The sequence below is a fragment of the Paroedura picta genome, chromosome 2, assembly GCF_049243985.1.
Source record: "Paroedura picta isolate Pp20150507F chromosome 2, Ppicta_v3.0, whole genome shotgun sequence".
Lineage (NCBI taxonomy): Eukaryota > Metazoa > Chordata > Lepidosauria > Squamata > Gekkonidae > Paroedura > Paroedura picta.
In genome coordinates, this window is record NC_135370.1 from 74235625 (window position 1) to 74257052 (window position 21428).

The 21428-nt window shown below is 46.3% G+C and overlaps 1 protein-coding gene and 1 long non-coding RNA gene across 4 annotated transcripts in view; one reads left to right on the forward strand and one right to left on the reverse strand.

Moving 5' to 3' along the window:
- ASIC4 (acid sensing ion channel subunit family member 4) overlaps positions 1-21428 on the forward strand; it is a 248046-nt gene that overhangs the window by 38760 nt on the left and 187858 nt on the right. The window lies entirely within an intron of this gene.
- Positions 2357-12738, reverse strand: LOC143829624 (uncharacterized). The gene is made up of 3 exons (XR_013228200.1): positions 12611-12738; positions 12357-12503; positions 2357-2511 (listed from the first exon to the last, which is right to left on the reverse strand). It is a non-coding gene; the product is annotated as an uncharacterized LOC143829624 (long non-coding RNA).

Sequence of the window (21428 nt, forward strand, 5' to 3'; positions counted from 1 at the left end):
CCCAGATGTACCCAAGACCCTAATTTGACCTTTTCAGAGGAGCCTCACTGCACAAGGCTGGAGAGATGGCTTTCTCTTCTGCCCTTTCAGCCGCCTTCCCCCCAGACCTCCATGCCCCCTTGGCCTCCTCTCACTCACTCCCCACCCCCCAACTCTGCCCGTGTTTCTTTAGAATAACATTCCTGCTAAAGACTTTAATCAGATTAGTAGCAGTGTCTGCAGTGCTGTTAAATCAATGTTCCCCAACACGGCTCGGCGGCTGGAAATCAATTACTGTTTAAGCCGTGCCTTGGTCCCTGGCCTGCGATCAATACGCCAGATGTATTACTCTCTCCGAGTCTTTCCGACTAAAAACCTTTCATTTGTGTAACAGGAGCTTAAGAGGGAAGACCGCCCCAGTGCTCCTTCCACCGCCAGCCCCCACCATTTAACACCTAGACAACTGGAGATCTGTGGCTTTGGGGACACAATGTGGCTTCAGGAGACCTAGGAAGAGTCACTCAGGGACAGCAGCAAGGAACAGCCCTGCAGCCTGCTCTGTGCCTTCCTCAACTGCTGTTGGGGGCATGTGTAGACGTATACAGAGTTCAAATGCTGGCCCCTCACAGTGCCAGTCCGGGAATCGCTTGTCCCTCCAGTTCAGAGCTCTGGCCACACTTGGCTCCCTCTTCTGTCTGTGGCCCTTGCAATAGCAGCACCACCACATCACCTGGTTCTAACCTTCACCCTCTTCCACAGCACTGCCCTGGAACATCTTGTCTTTGCTGTTCTCCCAAGCTTTGATCTTCTCCAGCCCTCTGTCCTGAGATCCCCTGGGCCTGTCCTCTCTGATCCAAGCATGTAGAATAAGCTGAATTAGTCATGATACAGATCTTTAATTAGCCGTGAATATTAATGGCTTGCTCTGTAATTAATCAGGCTCCCTGGGTCAGGGCAGGGAGGCTCCCGTGCATACAGAGGGCCAAGATGATGAGCTGGTTTTAACAGATCCCCCCTCCCCCCGGACACCCTGGTGTTAGTGCCAGTTCCATGCTATAGTCCCTTGTGACACAGTGTGTGTTTTTAAAGAGTCAAGAGAGATTCCAGATATAGGCACAAGGTCTTTTCAGGCAATTGAGATAACGTGTGTTTCTCTTGGGAACCAGACAAAGCTGAGAGACGTCACTAGGGTTGACTGGTTGCAACGCAAGGAGCATGGAGATCTGGGTGCGATTCCTCAGTTTGGCATGGAAATTCACTGGGTGATCTTCAGCCAGTCATTCCCACTGGACCAAACTAGACATTATGGCATCCACAGGTCCCACCTCTGAATGCTGCTGCCATCTTGGAGGTGAATGTGGGCAATTTTAAAATACTGCAAGGGCAGGTCTGATCTGAATGGGCTCACAGAACGGGCAGGGGGGGACCAGATGATCTGCTTTCTCAAGCTCTGAGGAGGATGTTCTGGCCCTTGAAAAGGTCCCACTGGTCCCACTACACCGCAGGACTTGTGGCGATTTTAAATGGCTCAAGTTCAAAAGGCACTGTTTTCCCTGGGTCAGACCCATGGATGCTGGAATGTCTAGTTTGGCCCTTTCTTCTTAGCTGACCCTGTCTTGCAGGGTTGTTGTTTTGAGGGTAAAATAGAAGAGAAGAAAATAATTGTGAGAAAAGAGAGGTATTTTATATATAGAAGAGAAGAAAATAATTGTGAGAAAAGAGAGGTATTTTAAATATATATATATATATATATATATATATATATATATAAAGAGAGAGAGAGAGAGAGAGAGAGAGAGAGAGAGAGAGAGAGAGAGATTGCCCCTTATCTTCAGGTTTCTACTACTGAGTCATGAAACTCCATTGTCACACACACACACCCAGGCCTTTTGTCCATTCCATCACCACCACTCTGCAGACACCCCGAGGAAAAGGAATATGTTTCAGGCCCCATTGTCTCTTGGAACAAGGCAGCGTTTAGACCAGTGAACTGGCATGAACTGGTTGAGGGGTGGCCTGGGATGATTTTTTCTCTGCTATTGGGTCTGGATCATTACTAGGCAGCCCAGGAACGATGGTAATGGCTTTTCCCCTTCCTCCCCCATTCTGGTTTCCCAAGCTTTATGCTCTGTTATGTAATATATTGAGTAGCAGGAAATTTCAAAGACCCAAGATCATTAACTCAAGGTGATTATGGCTCTCCGTTACCCCTTGCTTGTTCTATGCACTGTGTGTGTTTGAGGTAATGGAAGGTGATGAAAATTAATATTAACAATGCCTACGTTCCTGTGGCTACTTATAGTTCTAAAAAGACACAAAGAATCTAATTCTGCAACGACTTGTACAAACAGAAGGCAAGACACCCCTTTATTATGATGTAGGCACATGAGGCTTACTGAACATAGCTGCAAGGATTTCAAATGGAAAGTAACTTACATTGATGGCCAAGAATTGATCTGGCTTAAACAAGCAGACTTTATAGAACAGTGGGACGATTCTTTTCGGTGCATTCTGTGGGTCCTGTCTGTGACACTACAATACAAATGTTAAATTCCTATTTTAATGTTGTGCATTTTTGCTATGGTGTGACAATAACCCACCCTGATTGTAATAGTTTTCCTTAGCGTTTGAAGCTGTCTTATAGTACACTGTTTTGTGAAGTGGGGGATACCTCTCCCTGGGAAAGGCATGTGCAACCAAGTTGGTGTTTACAGTCAGTCACACACCGATAAATAGCCAAGGCTCAGGAGACTGGATTGCAACCCAAATGGGATTTGATGAAAGAACCATTGCTATCCATGGTCCCAGTTACAGACTGGAGGTAAAGGTGCCAGGCATAGTGGGGACTGCTGGGGCTAAAGGGGAAAGTAGCATGGGATTGTGGTGATACTGTAGCTTTGGATGTATATAGCCATAATGGCTTCCAGGTCTTGGATGGGGCTCAGGTAATATAGCAAATGGAGAAGGAGAGCAGGATTTCTTCAAATTAACCCAGTGCTTTCAGGCATATTATTTTATTAAAACACTCATTCTTCCTTCAGAACCTTCTCTCTGCTCTCCCCAAAGTCACGTCTGTCCCCAATATGCCTGGAACAAGGAGTGTGTATGCGTCTGTATGCGTTTGTTTTGTTACTATCTAGTCTGGATAAAGCTCCCGATTGCAATCCATCTACCCACCCTGCTGACCTTGCTGTACATGCTATCACAGTCCCAGATCACAAAGACATTCACACAAATTGATTTCCCTCATGTCTCCTGCATGCTGTTGACAATTGTTAATCCTTACTGTCAGTCCTGGACCCACGGTGTGATTAGTAGTCTGGTGGTACCTCTCAAGTGTCACAATGACTTTACACCATGAATCAGCATTTATGGTCTGGCAGAGTGACACTGTGAACAACTGTCTCCCATTTCTATCACAGGGGACTGTTCCACTGCTATTATCTTGGGTTGCCAAATTCAGTCCCCAAACTGTCTTTTGTTTTTTTAGTTGTACAGAAAGGAGATTGTCACCAGTTATGATTTTCTCCATTATGATGCTACAGTAATGAGAAAAACCATTCATTGTGGATTTTTTTCCAAAAAATCAAAACAAAACAGAGCTGTACAGAAAAAAAAATGTGAACTCCCAATTAAAGAAAGTGAACCAATGATGCTTTGTTCCTTTCCCTTCTCCTTCTACAAGCTAGCCACTTGATGGCGTCTGCTGGGGGGGGGGGCAACAGCCCTGTCCTGTGCCACCAATAAACAAATCGTATGCAAACACAAGAAGAAATAAGCTCTACTGAAATCATCCATAGGACTGGAGGGCTGAAGTTTTATTTTATTTGCATTTACTCTGAAGTAAGTCCCACTAGATTCATTCAGTTGGGCTATGTGAGAATAAGAGTTGCTTGGAATAGCTGTACCATTTTCTCTGCCAAGTGAGAACATTTCACTAGGCTTGCCAAGGGCTTTTACCCCCTTGACAGGAGTCCTGCGCTTTTGACATGTGTAGAAATTGTACTTTGGAAACTTTTTTCAGCATCCATGCAGGGTAATGCAATTCTGGTATTTGTTTTCAGCAGAAATCATGAAGCATTGTTCTCTGAAGTAACCTTTCATATACTCAAGGCTTGCAAGGAGGTGTATTCTCCTGTCAGGAGCCTGGTGGTATGTTACTGCAGGGAGCTGGACTAAATGACTCTGGATGCCCCTTCCAACTCTATGATTCTATGTGGCATCTCTTCTGTGAAGATGATATAGTGGTGTATAGTAGCGATCCCCAACCTGTGGGCTGCGGACCACATGTGGTCCGTCGACTAATTGGAGGTGGGCCGTGAAAGACGCCTTCTCCCCCCCCCCCCGCCCTTTACAACACACTTCAGGTGTCATTGTCTCCCATCACTCCCAGATGGGACTATCTCGTTGCAGGGAAACAAGCTCAGGGTTCCCATTGATTTATCATTGTCTTGAGTTAAAATTTCCATGAAAATAAAATGTTCCTTATGTTCATTGTTGTGGCGTGTCTGTATCTTATTTTGAAGGGATGTTTAAACATTACCATAGCGATCAAAGAGCGCCAGGGCAGTGGTTGAGAGTAGAGGAGTAAACTACCCCCCCCCACTGGGCCTCAGTAAAATTGTCAAGTGTTGAGTGGTCCCCAGTGATAAAAAGGTTGGGGACCACTGGTATATAGTAAAGGCATGGTTTGTGGGACACTGAACAATTTCTCACCAATGACAGTCATCTGATACCCCTCAAAGAGTGCTTTGATCTGCTGGCACCAGTCTGCTAGCTGGACCCAGAGAGGTATGCCTGTCTTTGACCAGAGCCAGGGCCTTTTTTGCCCTGCCTCCAGCCTGGTGGAAAGAGCTGCCAGCTGAGATCTGGGCCTGTAAAACGGCACTCTTCCACCGAGCTTATGGTTGAGACCAATGCTAAGCACCTACCATCAGCTGCATGGACCCCGTTAGCCCTCCCTTTCTCCAACACCTAAATTGAGGTGAAACTTATTACATCCACCCCCCAGGCCTAGTGATGGAGCAAGCAATCTGATTTGTTATACTATGTAAATTTACTGTTTAAAGCCTACTTGTTTTAATGTTGACATGGTTCTCATGTTTTACCAGTATTTTAATTTATATGTGAATTTTGTACTTGAGATTTTAATTTGTTGGAAGCCAATCTTAACTATTGATAGAGAGGAGTGGCCTAGAAATAAAAATATAAATAAGTAAATAAAATAAATAGATAGATAAAATCTCACTACTGAAGTACAGTACCGTCCTAAGTAAAGTTAGTCCATGGCCTTAGAAGATCGTGGCCTTAGAAAGGTGTAACTGTGCTTAGGATGGTATTAATAGTCATTCAGCATCAGAATTCTATATGTAGGTGTGCAACAATCTAGCTCATGGCTCATTTTGACTCATTTCTTCCTCAATGATTTGTAAACTTCTACATGATCAGCCAGGGTTGATTCAATCAACACTATCTCCTTGTCTATTTTGTGTCTCATGCTTTGGGACCACTGCTTATTGTCTACACCTAGCTTCTTTAATTGTTAGATTAGCAAATTGAGCATTGCCTTGGATTTGATTGCTTGCTTTAACTGCTCAGGGGGTTGTTTAGGCCAGACATTGAGGATATGGAGGATGGTATTGTATTTTGATTTGCTGTTCTGAGCTTCTGGTGCTTTGTGACTTTTCTTAAGGTAGCACCATAAGTTGCATTTCTTAGCTGATGGTTAAGTAAATGCAAGAAGAGCCCCAATTATGTTTAGCAGTTACAATTACTATTGTTTTCATTTAAAAAAAACCAGAATAACTTGTATACATATATCAAGATTTCTGGATTCTTTGTGGATTTAATCTCACATGAGAAGGCTGGTTAACAAAATTTGATGTCCTGATGCACAATAGGGCAATTAGTGTACTAATTGTCCACCTCAGGTCTGTGCCTGTTTAATTCCTATTCTTGTCTCTGCATCTCCTCCCTGCCTTCTCCACTGTCCACAATTAAATTGTAAGTGCTTTGCAGCAGGGCCTTAACTGTCAACCTCCGTATACAGTTATAATGCTATTAAGGTAATGCTTGGAAATGAGTCCTGATGCTGGTTTATTCCCAAGCAAGAACACATGTGATTGCTACTTTAATGGTTTCTAGGCTTATCATGGGACCATCTTGAATTTTGTATGGCAGCCTGGTACAAGAGCAGAAACAGTGCACAAATTCCTTCTTATAGAATTCTGCCATAATATCCTCCCTCCTCTTTCCTGCCCAGTGAGCCTAGGGCTTGCACTCTAAATGGGATAATGGATTCCAATAAAGAATTGTAACATATCTGACAGAGTATGAGAAGGTGTCGATCCAGGAGGTGCTGCTATCCCTCTGGAGCGGTCTGGAGCCCATTGCACAGCCCCCCTTCCCCCCCTCCCGCTGGAGAATTCAGGAGAAACGACAACAGCAGCCCAGAGCAAGTGGGAGAAATGACAACAGCAGCCCAGACTACTTCAGGCGCTGTCAATCATCAGTTTTGTCTCCCCGAACAAAGAGTCCATGCAGTTGAGAGCTGAGCAAAAAAAATGCCTAATTTAACAAAATTAGATTCTCTAGCAAAAGCAGCTACAAACCATTATGCTATAATCTAAAGTCCTACTTCAAACTAACTACATGTGTGTGTTCCTGAGATGCGGGGGGAAGAACGCCTGTTTTCCCAGACTGAATATTTGAGTGGTTTATGCATTCCATGGGAATCTCTGCAGTTTCAACTGTTTGATCAAGTGCATACCTACTCTTGGTTTTGTTTTGCATTTTTATCCCATTCTTCCTCCAGAGAACTAGCTACATGCTTCTCCCCTCCATTTTATCTTCATAATAGCCCTGTAACTGGTCCAAGATCTTGCAGGAAGCTTCCTGCCTCGGTCACAATTTGAACCTGGGTCTCACCAATCGTAGTCTGACACTCTGTTCTTATACGGTTATAGCTCTTGTGTGATGTAAGTTCAGGGACTGCTCAGTGGGACTAGCTTCCTGGAAAGAGTTCTTCAGATTGCATTATAAATTAGGAATAATAAATTACATCATCATGCATGTGTTTCTAGAGCAAGGAAATGACCATATTGTCCTCAACATTTTTGATGTGGGACACATTTTCTGGCAAACCTCATAAAACGGATATGTAGACGGATGTGAATCATAGAATCATAGAGTTGGAAGGGACCATAAAGGCCATCTAGTCCAACCCCCTGCTCAATACAGGATCAGCCCTAAGCATCCTAAAGCATCCAAGAAAAGTGTGCATCCAACCTTTGCTTGAAGACTGCCAGTGAGGGGGAGCTCACCACCTCCTTAGGCAGCCTATTCCACTGCTGAACTACTCTGACTGCGAAAAATTTTTTCCTGATATCTAGCCTATATCATTGTACTTGAAGTTTAAACCCATTACTGCGTGTCCTCTCCTCTGCAGCCAACAGAAATAGCATCCTGCCCTCCTCCAAGTGACAACCTTTCAAATACTTAAAGAGGGCTATCATGTCCCCTCTCAACCTCCTTTTTTCCAGGCTGAACATTCCCAAGTCCCTCAACCTATCTTCATAGGGCTTGGTCCCTTGGCCACAGATCATCTTCGTCGCTCTCCTCTGTACCCTTTCGATTTTATCTACGTCCTTCTTGAAGTGAAATCTTCAGAACTGCACACAGTACTCCAGGTGTGGTCTGACCAGTGCTGTATACAATGGGACTATGACATCTTGTGATTTTGATGTGATGCCCCTGTTGATACAGCCCAAAATGGCATTTGCCTTTTTTACCGCTGCATCACACTGCCTGCTCATGTTTAGTTTACAATCCAAAAGTACCCCAAGGTCTCGTTCACACACAGTGTTACCTAGAAGCGTATCCCCCATCCAGTAGGCATGCTTTTCATTTTTCTGACCCAGATGCAGAACTTTACACTTATCTTTATTAAATTGCATCCTGTTCTCATTTGCCCATTTTCCCATTGTGTTCAGATCTTGTTGAACTCTGTCTCTATCTTCCGGAGTATTTGCCAGTCCCCCCAATTTGGTGACAAGGTCCTGCCGCTTGGATATTTTCTCAAGCTGCTCACAAAGTGCAGCATCCACATCCTCTCATTGGTCAGGCGGTCGGTAGCAGACACCAACCATCACACTGTTTGTTTTCCCCTCACTTATTTTTACCCAGATGCTTTCCACTGTAGATATACTCTCCTTCACTAGAATTTCCTGACAGGTAAGCCCTTTCCTCACATACAGTGCCACTCCTCCACCTCTTTGATCTATTCTGTTTTTTCTGAACAGTTCATATCCATCCACCATTACATTCCAGTCATGGGAATCATTCCACCAAGTTTCTGTGATGCCTACTAGATCATACCTTTCCATCAGCATGAGAAGTTCCAGCTCTTCCTTCTTATTGCCCATGCTTCGGATGTTAGTATAAAGGCATCTGAATCCTTTTACTTTTGGTTCCCTATGATCTGGCCTTGCCGGTTGGGCTGCCCCCGATCGTTCTCCTTCCTTACACTCCCTATGTTGATCGTCTCCTTCCCCTTGTGGCTTTAGTTTAAAGCTCTCCTGGTGAATCTCCCCAGGTTCCTGCCAAACACATTCTTCCCCAGTTTCGATAAGTGCAGTCCATCAGGTGCTAGTAGACCTTCCTCAAGAAAGCCTATCCCATGGTCCCAGAAACCAAATCTCTCCTGCTGGCACCAACTACGCAGCCAGTGATTCACCTCCATTATCTTCCTCTCCCGACGCATTCCTCTTCCCTTGACAGGCAAGATTGAAGAGAATACCACTTGTGCCCCCATTTGCTTGAGCTTCCTCCCCAGATCTTGATAGTCTTTTTTAATAGGAGCGATGGTATTCAGGGACATGTCATTCGTTCCCACATGGACCATCACAAATGGGTAGTGATCCATAGATTTGAGGAGTTTGGGCAGCCGTTCTGAAACATCTTTAATTTTCGCCCCTGGCAAGCAACACACCTCTCGGGTTAGGGGGTCGGGCCCAGCCACATGGCGATCCATTCCTCTTAGCAGGGAGTCTCCAATTACCAGTACTCTCCTTTTTTTTTCTTCTCAACTCCATTTCCTTCTGTCCCCGTGGCCTCTTCCCTTTGTCTTTGACATCCGTTGTCCCACCCACAAAGTGCTCCAGAAGATGGAGGGCCCAGCCAACAGCCACTCAGGCCCCTGGGTCCTGGGCAGACGCTGTGCAACCTGTGCGGGCCAAGGCAACAGCTGCCCTGCCCCCAAGGCGGGGGCAGCGGCTGTCCCATCCCCGAGGCCGAGGCAGCAAACACACCAGCCTTGGGGGCCGAGGAAGCCTCTCTGTGACCCGCAGGGGCCACGGCAGCAGCTATCCCACCCCAAGGTATTCACAGCAGCTGCTCTGCCCCCTGGGGCCTGGCCAGCTGCTGCATGACTTGTGGGGACCAAAGCAGCAGTGGAGAAGCAGGTAAGAAGGAGCGGGAGGGAAAGGAGTGAGTGTGCCCATGTACTTGTGTGTGTGTGCATACTCTATTGCATGCACACACACGTACTTGCGCATGCACATGTGTGTACTCTCTCTTGCGTGCGTGTACTCACGTGCATGCATGTGTACTCATGCATGTGCAACCCAAGGTGATCGAGGGACCAGGTAGAATGGCAGTAGTGAGGACTATCAGCACCCTCTACACCTCCCCCTCTAGATGCAGAAGATCTGGGTTTTAGGTTTAGGAGTTCTTTTTCAACACAGTTTCTTGGTCTTTGGGATTTTGTATTATTGTATTTCTGGTTTTTATCGGTTTTAATGGGATATGTTGGGGGGGGGGTAGCCGACACAGCATGATGGGCACATCCACAAAATGGCTGCCACAGAAGGCAGAGCCCTGCACTGTGGTGGCAGCTACAACATTTTTCAAAATCTGCACAGCCAATCAGAAACTTTTCTGGGCAAACGTCCCTTCTAGTTTTACCCATTTTATAAACATGGTTTTGGAAAACAGAAATATATGATATTCCTTAAAGGGAGAACATCATAAGCAACCAGGTCCTAATGAATCTAAAGTAATATTGCTGAAGTCCTTAAATCCATGGTCCGTTATGTAGCTGCATCCGGATTTGTTCCAACCAAAACCTGGCATCCCCCTCCCACTGCTGACATTTTCCTCAAACTCCATCTGAATCTCTAGCTGTTTGGGATCTCCTTTTCTGACCTTCCTCTATCCTTCATGTACTAATATTGGTTACCACAATTCACCTGCAGTACAACTACCTCCTGGGTCATTAAATCCCTTGCACATGCATGGCTCCTTCTTTCTGATCCACTCTGTATCTTCTGACCTGTCACAACCAATTGTGGTACAAGCTGTAATTCCAGCTAGTTTGCAGGCATTGTACCAACTGTAGAAAAGGACATGGAGATAGGTCAAATTATTTTCAAAGACAAAATCCTAGAACAAAAAGAAAGAAGCAATGGGAAGGAAAAGGAAGCTGAGCACATGGCATTGAAAACTGTGATGCAGCCAATGTGGAGAGAGGCTGTTGAGCTGGGAATAGTCTTATTCTTGCCTGATACAGACATATACATGACAATCTGTGCAACATATCTTTATTTTCACACACAGTTATCTTGTGTCAGGCCTCCAGTTTAGTTTTGCCTTGGGCATCCTGGAGCCTCTGGGCAGACTAGCAGATGGAAATCTCTGCCAAAATGAACCTCTTATGAATTGTGGATTGTAGTTGTTAGGTGGGAGACGTACCCTATGGACCAACCTGGACATTTACAGGGGAAGTGGGGGGGGGGGGGATACATTATTTAAAAAAACAAATAAATATCTCCATCAGCCACTGATAAAATCCAACCTGGGTTTACAACACTTAGCTTGCAGATATGCACAGGATGTGGATAAACTTGGTTGAAACACTTATTTCCTCAGTAAGCAAAAGGCACATGCTTGAGTTTACTTAACAAGAATTAGTAAACCTTTATGGCCTTTTAAGTAAATTGTGGTTAAGGCTGCTTTCACCCACATAGTGCACTTTAACAATTGTCTACAACTGGTTTTTCCTGGGTGAAACTGAAGAATCCACTTGCAAATGATTGCTCAAGTGTAATGTGGGTGAAAGCAGCCTAAATTACAACCACAATTAGAGCAGTAATAGAATGTGGGCTATGGGTGAAGTGGGGATTTTGCTCGACGTAAAATGAAACCAGGGGGCTCTTCCAAAATTGCTAAGGTGATGCTTGTCACATCCTTCGTGCCCAAAGAAAATTGCACTGTGAGTTACTCTTCTGATTAGACTACAATACCTAGCCAGGAATTTAGAAGAATCAGCACTGAATTAGGGGCACACGTTTTATGCAGGCAAGTCTACCAGGTTGCTGGCATATCTACCAGCATCTGGAGAATGTCAATGGAGCCCTGCAAAACACTGTGGTCTTGTACAGCTGTTTTACAAAACTTTGTAGCACAACAAAGTATTGTGTGTTACATCTTTCTAGTCAACATTCAAACTGTTGAAGGGGGAAAAAACAGCTTTTTTCCCTGTGCTCTAAAGCCCCTCACAAAGAGAGCCAGCTTGGCGTACTGGTTAAGAGCGGCAGCCTCTGATCTGGAGAACTGGGCTTGGTTCCTCAGTCCTCCTCCACATGCAGCCATCTGGGTGTCCTTGGGCCAGTCAGTTCTGGGCAGAGCTCTCTCACCTACATCACAGGGTGTCGGTGGCAGGAAGAGGAAAGGTAGGTGATTGTAAACCGGTCTGAGACTCCTTCGGGTAATAAAAAGCAGGGTACAAAAAAAGTCTCCTCTTCATCTCGGTAACGTCATCTTTCTTTGGATGGGCCTGTCTCACAGAATTACCTCCATATCTCCTCAGCACAACAGAAGAGGCAGCAGGATTCCTGCAAGAGAAACTTTGTCCTGGTGCTGAACACAGAACCGTGGAGGGGGAAACAGAAGATTGGTGGTGGGTTATGTTAGGATGGTGACAATCTGGTTGTCTTAATAATCCTGTGGCATTAAGATAGAAATGAAAACACATGGCTTGAATCACACCCAGTTTCAGGAGATTTAGGGTTATTTGCTACACCATTTGCTACACCATGCTATACAGGTTATGGAGTCTAATTACTATTCAGTTTCTCTGTCCACTCCAGCTCTGCTTGGATGGCATGACTTGGAAAGTGTCAATATCTGAATGGCCTTTTAAAAGAAGCTGTTGTAACCTTTGATCCTTGAATGTCCTAGAGATCAAGCATCTCAGTATTTGGTCTGCTCTTGCCAGAGTTAATCATTGAGAACCTGTGAGGTTGTGCAAAGCCATGGAAAGTGATTTATGGGAAGCTACTAATCACAGAAGACAAATAACACAGCATTGTGGATATTACCTTACGCTAATGTTGTTTCCGCAGTGACCTGAAATTTTGCATCAGCACTCTTTTAGCTTCATGGAATTTCCTTGATTTCACATAAAAATTAGGCTCCTCAAGTGCAGATCTGGAGGAAAGGTTTCTTTTGCGCAGCTTTTTGGATTTCTGAAAAAATGTGAATTTTGTCCCCGGTTATCCAGTGCGTATTGTCAACATTTGAAATGGCTTCTCTCTTCTTTCCCCACCATCAACATGCCTTTGAGCCCACCTACCTGCTTCTCTGCCTCCTGTTTCGTTTCCTCTGCACCCTGCCTTTTTGATGTGGAACACACCTTCTGGTGTGCCTCTTGGGATGGAAATGGGAACGGATATGATCGTCCCAGGGAGCATACCAGAAGAGGGAGGGAGGCGCCAGAAGAGGGTGGAAGCAGAGGCCAGGGTGCCAGCCATGATGGAGGGGGGAAAGGAGGAGGCTGGTGGAGGCAGAGGCCTCTGGGAGCCAGGGTGGAGGCCACGCAGTTTGCCAATGCCACCCTGCGGGCCTCTGGGGGCTGGGTCAAAGGCCATGTGGCTCCTAGGAACCAGGCCGCTGCCCTCCAGGCCTCCAGGGGCCCGGCCGCAAGCGCTGCCCTCCAGGCCAGAGGAGGCCTCCAGGGAGAATTGATAAGGAGGGAGGAGGGAGGAATGTATATTTGTGTGTGTGTGTGGAGAGGAGTGACCAGGAAGTAGGTCAGGAAAGTGAGAAGAGAGGTGGAAGTGGAGATGGAAGGGTCTGTGTGGGGGGGGGGCAGGGGGGGATTAAACAACTCTGGAGCCTGGGTGTCACAAATTTATTTTTTGTATTTCTGGTCACGTTAAGATGCATGATCATTGCTATTATTTAACACGCCCACTAAATAAAAACCCTTAACATAGAATCATAGAATAATAGAGTTGGAAGGAAGCTCTTGGGTCATCTAGTCCAACCCCCTGCACTTTGCAGGACACTCACAACCATCTCACTCATCCACTGTAGCCTGCTACCCCCTTGAATCTTCACAGGATCAGCCTCTCCATCAGGTGGCTATCCAGCCTCTTTTTAAAAATTTACAAAGATGGAGAACCCACCACCTCCCGAGGAAGCCTGTTTTACTGAGAAACCACTCTAACTTTCAGGAACTTACTCCTGATGTTTAGATGGAATTTCTTTTCAATTAATTTCATCCCATTGGATCTGGTCCGTCCCTATGGGGCAAGAGAGAACAACTCTGCTCCATCCACTATATGGCAACTTTTAAAATACTTGAAGATGGTTATCAGATCCCCTCTCAGTTGTCTCCTCTCCAAGCTAAACAGACCAAGCTCCCCCAACCTTTCCTCATACATCTTGGTCTCCAAACCCCTCACCATCTTTGTGGCCCTCCTCTGGACATGCTCCACTTTGCCTACATCCCTCTTTAACTGTGGTGCCCAAAGGTGAATGCAACATTCAAAGTGAGGCCAAACCAGAGAACAGTAAAGTGGTACCATCACCTCTTGTGATCTCGACATGATACTTCATTTTGTTGTTGTTATGTGCGAAGTCGTGTCCAACCCATCGCGACTCCATGTACAATGATCCTCCAGGCCTTCCTGTCCTCTACCATTCCCTGGAGTCCATTTAAGTTTGCACCGACTGCTTCAGTGACTCCATCCAGCCACCTCATTCTCTGTCGTCCCCTTCTTCATTTAATACAGCCCAAAATCCCATTTGCCTTTTTAGCCACCAAGTCACACTGCTGACTCATGTTCAATGTATGGTCTACTAAGACTCCTAGATCCTTTTTACACATACTACTGCAAAGGCAAGTCTCCCCCATCTTATATTGGTGTCTATGGTTTTTCCTACCTAAATGCAGAACTTTACGTTTGTCCCTATTGAATTTCCTTTTATTCAGTTTAGCCCACTTCTTGAGCCTATCAAAATCATCTTGTTTTCTGTTGTGTTTGCTATCCCTCCCAGTTTAGTATCATCTGCAAATTTAATAAGTATCCCCTCTAATCCCTCATCCAAATCATTAATAAATCTGTTGAACAACAAAGGCCCCAGGACAGATCCTTGGGGACTCCACTTGTCACTCTTCTCCAAGAGGATGCTGAACCATTAACAAGTACCCTTTGGGTATGATCTGTCAACCAGTTATCGATCCACCTGACAGAATTAGGATCCATACTGCATTTTACCAACTTCTCAACAGGAATATCATGAGGATCCTTATCAAAAGCTTTACTGAAATCCAGATAACCTATGTTCCCTGATCCAGCAAGGTAGTCGCTTTCTTGAAAAAAGAGATAAGGTTGGTCTGATATGACTTGTTCTTGAGAAACCCGTACTGAGTCTTAGATATTACAGCTCTCTGTTCCAACTGCTCAACGACTGTCTGATTATTTGTTCCAAAATTTTGCCAACTCCAGATGTCAAGCTGACAGGTCGGTAGTTACCCGGATCCTCCTTTTTCCCTTTCTTGAAGATGGGGACAACATTCGCCCACCTCCAATCATCTGGCACCTCAACTCCAAGAAGTGTCAAAAATGATGGACAGAGGTTCAGAGATGACATCTACAAGTTCTTTTGATACACTTGGATTCAGTTCATCTGGTCCAGAAGACTTTGTTTCATTTAAAGAAACTAGGTGTTTATGGACTGCCCCCACAGTGATCCTAGGCCACCATTCCCATCCCCCATGTTGTGTTATATTTTTGCTACATTGAGCACTATTTCCCTCACAAGAGAAGTCTGAGGAGAAATAAGAGTTAAGCAGTTCAGCCCTCTCTTCATCATCTGTTACAATTTCAATTTCTTGTCCTTGCAGTGGTCCTGCAGAGTCCCTACTCTTCTCTTACTTGAAATATAACTAAAGAACTCTTTTTTTGCTATGTTTAGCACTTCTTGCTAGCCTAAGCTCATATTGAGCTTTAGCTTTTCTAACACTGTCCCGACAATCATTGGTTATTTGTTTATACTCATCCTTGGTAATAAGGCCTTCCTTCCATTTCCTAAACAACTCTTTTTTATTCCTCAAATCATTTGTCAGCTGTTTATCTCCATTAAGTGATTAAAATCCATTCGGAATGACCACCTAATGTGTGTTCCTAACTCTTAGGAAGCCATCTAATCCTCCCAACCATGGAACTAGATGTAGGATACCAGAGATATGATTTCTTGTGGTCTATTTTTCTTTCTTTCTGATTGCATTAAGATCACGTTCTGCCCCCCCCCCCCCGGATTTCCCTGAAAGTATTTGTGGCAAAGCATTTATTGTTTTTTTTATTCAGCTTGCCTTTGTCCTGCCCTTCTTTTTGCAGGGCAAGCCAGAAATGGCATCATTTCCCTACCTCTTCTTTTTCGCCTTTTTCCTGAACAGGCTTGACCCCCCCCCCAAAAAAAATTATTTCATCTTTAAAGTACAAATTTAGAGTCTGGTGGCACCTTAAAGACCAACAAAGTTTTATTCAAGACACTAGGAGCCAAGCCCATTTAATTCAGGATTACAATGGGTGCTATATTGGGGTGGGGTGGAAGGTAGAAGAACTCTGTGGATGGCCTCTCCCTCCCCCCAGGACCTGGAAAGGCTGCAGGCTGGAGCCTCCCAGGAAGGAAACTCACCGGCAGGGGCAGCTCTCACGCAGCAGGGATCTCCAGCCTCTGAACCTCAGAGGGAAGTGGAAGGAAGAGGGGGTGGTCAGGGGTGGGGGTGGAAGGTCATTAGCTGGCTGCTGGACAGACAGGCAAGCCGGTTGGAGGAGGAGGCACTCGGGCGGGTGTTAAGCGCTAAGTGGTACTTAAGCCATGAGACACACTCCACCTCCAAGGCCTTACCAGAAATATATTATGTGGCCTCAATGTTTGGTTAGTACTGGGGATATTTCACACCTTTTCATCCCTGGTTTTCTAGGTTCAGTACTAGACTGACCTAGAATCACTGCTGAACCATCCTTGCTATTCCATCTCTGGTGGTTCTGGTCCATTCAGAGTTTGAAGGAATGTTTTTTTTTTCTGCTAGATTGTATAATATACCACTGTCTTCTTGTGAGAAATTGGAATTTTGGGTCTTTATTAGGATGTTATTATATATTGGTGTTTTTATGCATGTGGTTTTATTATGATGTGTTTTATTGTGTGTATGGGTTTTGAACCATTGTGAGCCAGTGATGGGAGTGGCAGAAAACAAATCTAATTTATGTATATGTATATGTATATGTATATGTATATGTATATGTATATGTATATGTATATGTATATGTATATGTATATGTATATGTATATGTATATGTATATGTTTGGTGTAGTGGTTAGGAGTGCGGACTTGTAATCTGGCATGCCAGGTTCGTTTCTGCGCTCCCCCACATGCAACCAGCTGGGTGACCTTGGGCTCGCCACGGCACTGATAAAACTGTTCTGACCAGGCAGTGATATCAGCGCTCTCTCAGCCTCACCCACCCCACGGGGTGTCTGTTGTGGGGGGAGGAATGGGAAGGCGACTGTAAGCCGCTTTGAGCCTCCTTCGGGTAGGGAAAAGCGGCATATAAGAACCAACTCTTCTTCTTCTTCTTCTATGTAAGAGCCTCTTGTGGCGCAGAGTGGTAAGGCAGCAGACATGGAGCCTGAAAGCTCTGCCCATGAGCTGGGAGTTCGAGTCTGCCATGAAAATGCTAGAGGGCGACACCCCAAGGGTCAGGGCTTGCACAGGGGATACCTTTACCTTTTTATATGTGCATGTGCATGTGCATGTGCATGTGCATGTGCATGTGCATGTGCATGTGCATGTGCATGTGCATGTGCATGTATATGTATATGTATATGTATATGTATATGTATATGTATATGTATATGTATATGTATATGTATATGTATATGTATAAAGAGCCTCTTGTGGCGCAGAGTGGTAAGGCAGCAGACATGGAGCCTGAAAGCTCTGCCCATGAGCTGGGAGTTCGAGTCTGCCATGAAAATGCTAGAGGGTGACACCCCAAGGGTCAGGGCTTGCACAGGGGATACCTTTACCTTTTTGTATGTGTATGTGTATGTGTATGTGTATGTGTATGTGTATGTGTATGTATATGTATATGTATATGTATATGTATATGTATATGTATATGTATATGTATATGTATATGTATATGTATATGTATATGTATATGTATATGTATATATGAGCCTCTTGTGGCACAGGGTGGTAAGGCAGCTGTCTGAAGCTCTGACCGTGAGGCTGGGAGTTCAATCCCAGCAGCCGGGTCAAGGTTGACGCAGCCTTCCATCCTTCCGAGGTCAGTAAAATGAGTAGCCAGATTGCTGGGGGGTAAAACGGTAATGACTGGGGAAGGGAATGGCAAACCACCCCATATTGAGTCTGCCCAGAAAACCCTAGAGCAGTGGTCCCCAACCACCAGGCCGCAGCCCGGTGCCAGGCCGCGAAGGCCCTGGCCCCGGGCCGCGGCTCTCTCTCCCCGCCCCCCCCTGCAGTCAGAAACTTCCCAGGACGCAAGCAAATCAGCCACCAAAGCGGCCAATTAGCTTGCGGTCCAGCAAGCTTCTTTTTGCGGGGGGGGGGGGAGAGGGAAGAGTTGCTGCCAGCGCATGTGTGCATGCGCGCACGCGCGGCAGTGCCACGCATGCGCGTTTGCGCCATACACAGCCGCAAACAAGCATGCATGGCAGTTTCGCGCATGTGGCTGATCGCCCTCCCCCGCACCGGTCAGCAGCCTTAAAAAGGTTGTGGACCACTGTGCTAGAGGGCATCACCCCAAGGGTCAGACATGACTCGGTGCTGGCACAGGGGATACCTTTACGTATATGTATGCAGGATCTGTAGTATGTGCATCATTCAACAGCATATATGAAGAATATACCACAGGGGGCATCGGAGGAGATGTGTAATTGGGATATTTAGTTCAGGAACTTCTTGGTTTTTTCAAGTAATCTCCTCCTGTGTCCTGATTGGCTCAATTGGGGACTCGATCCATACCAGTCTGGCTTCCGCCCTGGTCATGGGGTGGAGACTGTGTTGGTCTCCTTGTTGGATGACCTTCGTCGCCAGCTTGACCGAGGTGGCTCTGCTGTGCTAGTTCTTTTAGATCTGTCGGCCGCGTTTGACGTGGTCGATCACGAGCTGCTAGCGAGCCGCCTTGCCGGTACGGGGATAAGGGGTACAGCGTTACGCTGGATACGCTCCTTCCTCCAAAACCGGACACAGAGGGTAGCCGTGGGAGAGGAAGTATCGGGCCCTTACCGGCTCCCTTGTGGGGTCCCACAGGGCTCGGTGCTCTCTCCTACATTATTTAACATCTTTATGCACCCTCTGGCTCAACTGGTACGGAGCTATGGGCTGGGTTGCCACCAGTACGCTGATGACACCCAGCTCTTTCTCCTCATGGATGGCCACCCGGACTCCCCCCCAGATCCATTTGCCAGATGTTTGGAAGCCGTAGCTGGATGGCTCGAGCAGAGTCGCCTGAAACTCAACCCCTCCAAGACGGAGGTTCTGTGGTTGGGCCGTAGGGGGGCAGATCAGGAAGCGCGCTTACCCTTTCTGGCCGGGACGCAACTTAATATCGCATCTCAGGCCAGGAATTTAGGGGTGACCATCAATGCCTCACTAACACTCGAGGCACAGGTTAAACAGGTAGCTAGCCGGGCATTTTTCCATCTTCGCCAGGCTCGGCTACTAGCGCCCTATCTGTCCTCTGAACACCTGGCCACAGTGATCCATGCGACGGTCACCTCTAGACTAGATTTCTGTAACTCGCTCTACACTGGCCTGCCTCTGGGCTTGTTCCGGAAACTGCAACTCGTCCAAAATGCGGCTGCTAGAGTCCTCACAGCTACACCATGGAGGGCTCACATCCAGCCAGTTCTGAGGCAGCTGCATTGGTTACCGGTCACCTTCCGGATCAGGTTCAAGGTTTTGGTTTTGACCTTCAAGGCCATCCGTGGTCTAGGCCCAGCATATATGAGGGACCGCCTTTTGCCCTATATCCCCCGCAGGGCTTTACGCTCTGCGGGGGCTAACCTACTGGTCGTTCCCGGCCCCAAGGAAGCCCGCCTGGCCTCGACTAGGGCCAGGGCCTTTTCGGTCCTGGCCCCAACCTGGTGGAATGAGCTCCCGGAAGAGCTGAGGGCCCTGCGGGAATTACCAGCATTCCGCAGGGCCTGTAAGACGGAGCTCTTCCGCCAGGCTTATAACTGAGGCCGGGCGGAAAGAAGATCAGCCCCCCCCTCACAAACTGGTGGTAGAGAGCGTCACCCCCCACCGTAGATGAGGATGCGGAGAGCAAATGAGTAGGCTACGCCATCGCTGTTACAATTATTGTAAATCATTGGTTTTTATTGTCATTTTATGGTTTTAGGGGACGGGTTTATGTAAGCCGCCTCGAGCCTTCGGGGGGAGGCGGGGTATAAATATAAATATAATAATAATTAATAATAATAATAATAATTTCTGCCTAGGGTTGGGCTTCTGAAGCGGCCACTTGCACCCGAAGCGGCCAGCGCCTGGTCAGGGGAGGCACTGGTGAGGGGAGGCGCGGGTGTTGATGCGCTGGCTGCTTCAGGCGCGAGCGGCCGCTTCTGACTATTTGCCTTCAGATGAAGAACAGCTAGCCAGTTAGACTGCTAAGAAACTCTCTGTCCAAAGTTGTTTCAATTCACTAAAACTATTTACTCTTTAAGCATCCAGTGCTCTACTCCTTTGCACATTTAAACTCTAACAACAAAAACAACAACAAGCCCTGAGTTTGCATATCTATATTACCATTTTGGGGTCTTCAGGTGAATGTCATCCTGTTTACTCAGAGGTACAATCACGAGGAAATTACTAGTGACAGCTTCTTCTAATATCTTTTTTTGCTGGTTTATTGGATGTATTTTTGGTCTCTGTTGTTTTGTATTATTATTGATGGATACCTCAGTTGCCTGTACTTCAAGGAAGCTGCCTTAATCCTAAAATAAAAATATGATTTCAGTAGACTTCAATTGCAAATTACAGGTACCACAATTGGCACAGACAGGTAGTGCCAACAGAGGCTGCTAAACTGTAGACACCAGCAATAAAGTTACATTCACTGCCTGCTTGCACCCCTCAGATGATACCTGCAAGATCAGACCTTTAGTAGCATGGCCTGGAGAATCAGCTTTTTAACCTCTAGCCTGTTGAACAGGTTAGTTCAAAAGGCCTAGTTAGTTCAAAAGGCTGCATAACATTTTGCATCAATTTGGTTGGTCAAACTGAAAGCCATTGTGTGGATTTTGTAATGCCTTCTGTGAGGATCACACAACTGGTGCCTTCCCTGGAGATGAGCTGGTGCCCCACAACTGAACAGAGGAGCAAATGATTTTGGCCATGTCACCAAGCGGAGAAACCAGCTTGTTTGTGCAAAAGTGCGCCTGTCCTGGCTCCTCGGGCTCCAGTAAGGAGAGTTTGCTTAAACTGCGCGACTTTAACAGCTCCCATTACCCTAACTGATGAGCCCCATAAAGTTTATGACTCTGAGTGTGCGGGAACCATGCTAACGGTCCTTGCCATCTGGAAAAGATAGCTCCATAGGGGCCATATGCCCCCACCGCTGGCGTCTCCCCCCCATCTCCTGGCTGCAGCAGGGAGGAGAATGCTGAGCCAGCATCTTCCACAAAAGCATCAAGCATTCAATTCCCCCATGCAGGGTGGTGGCGTCAGCATCTTCTCCCCAGGGGGCCTGAAGAAAAGCAAAGGGAGGAACTTGGCAAAGTGCATGATTTGAAGGGTGGATGTGATTTCCCCAGTTCCCAAAATAAATTGTGTGGGCATGTGAACTGTAATAGATAGGACCATCCCCAGCTGCTTCTCTGTTTCCAACCTCACCAAGAAGGCCTTGGAATGAGGGATGCCGCCTGGCAATTTTCAGACCAATCTAATTTCCAGCCCTCACTTTTGTACATAAGACTCAGCTGCACAGTTTATGCAGATCAGCCTTTAAGCAATGGGCACTTCTCAAATGGGTGTAAATTTAAGCAAATGAGTGGACAACACAACACTTCCCCCAGGGCAATTTACTGGAAGGGCTGCTAACCAGCTGAAAGGGGGGGGGGGGATCCAA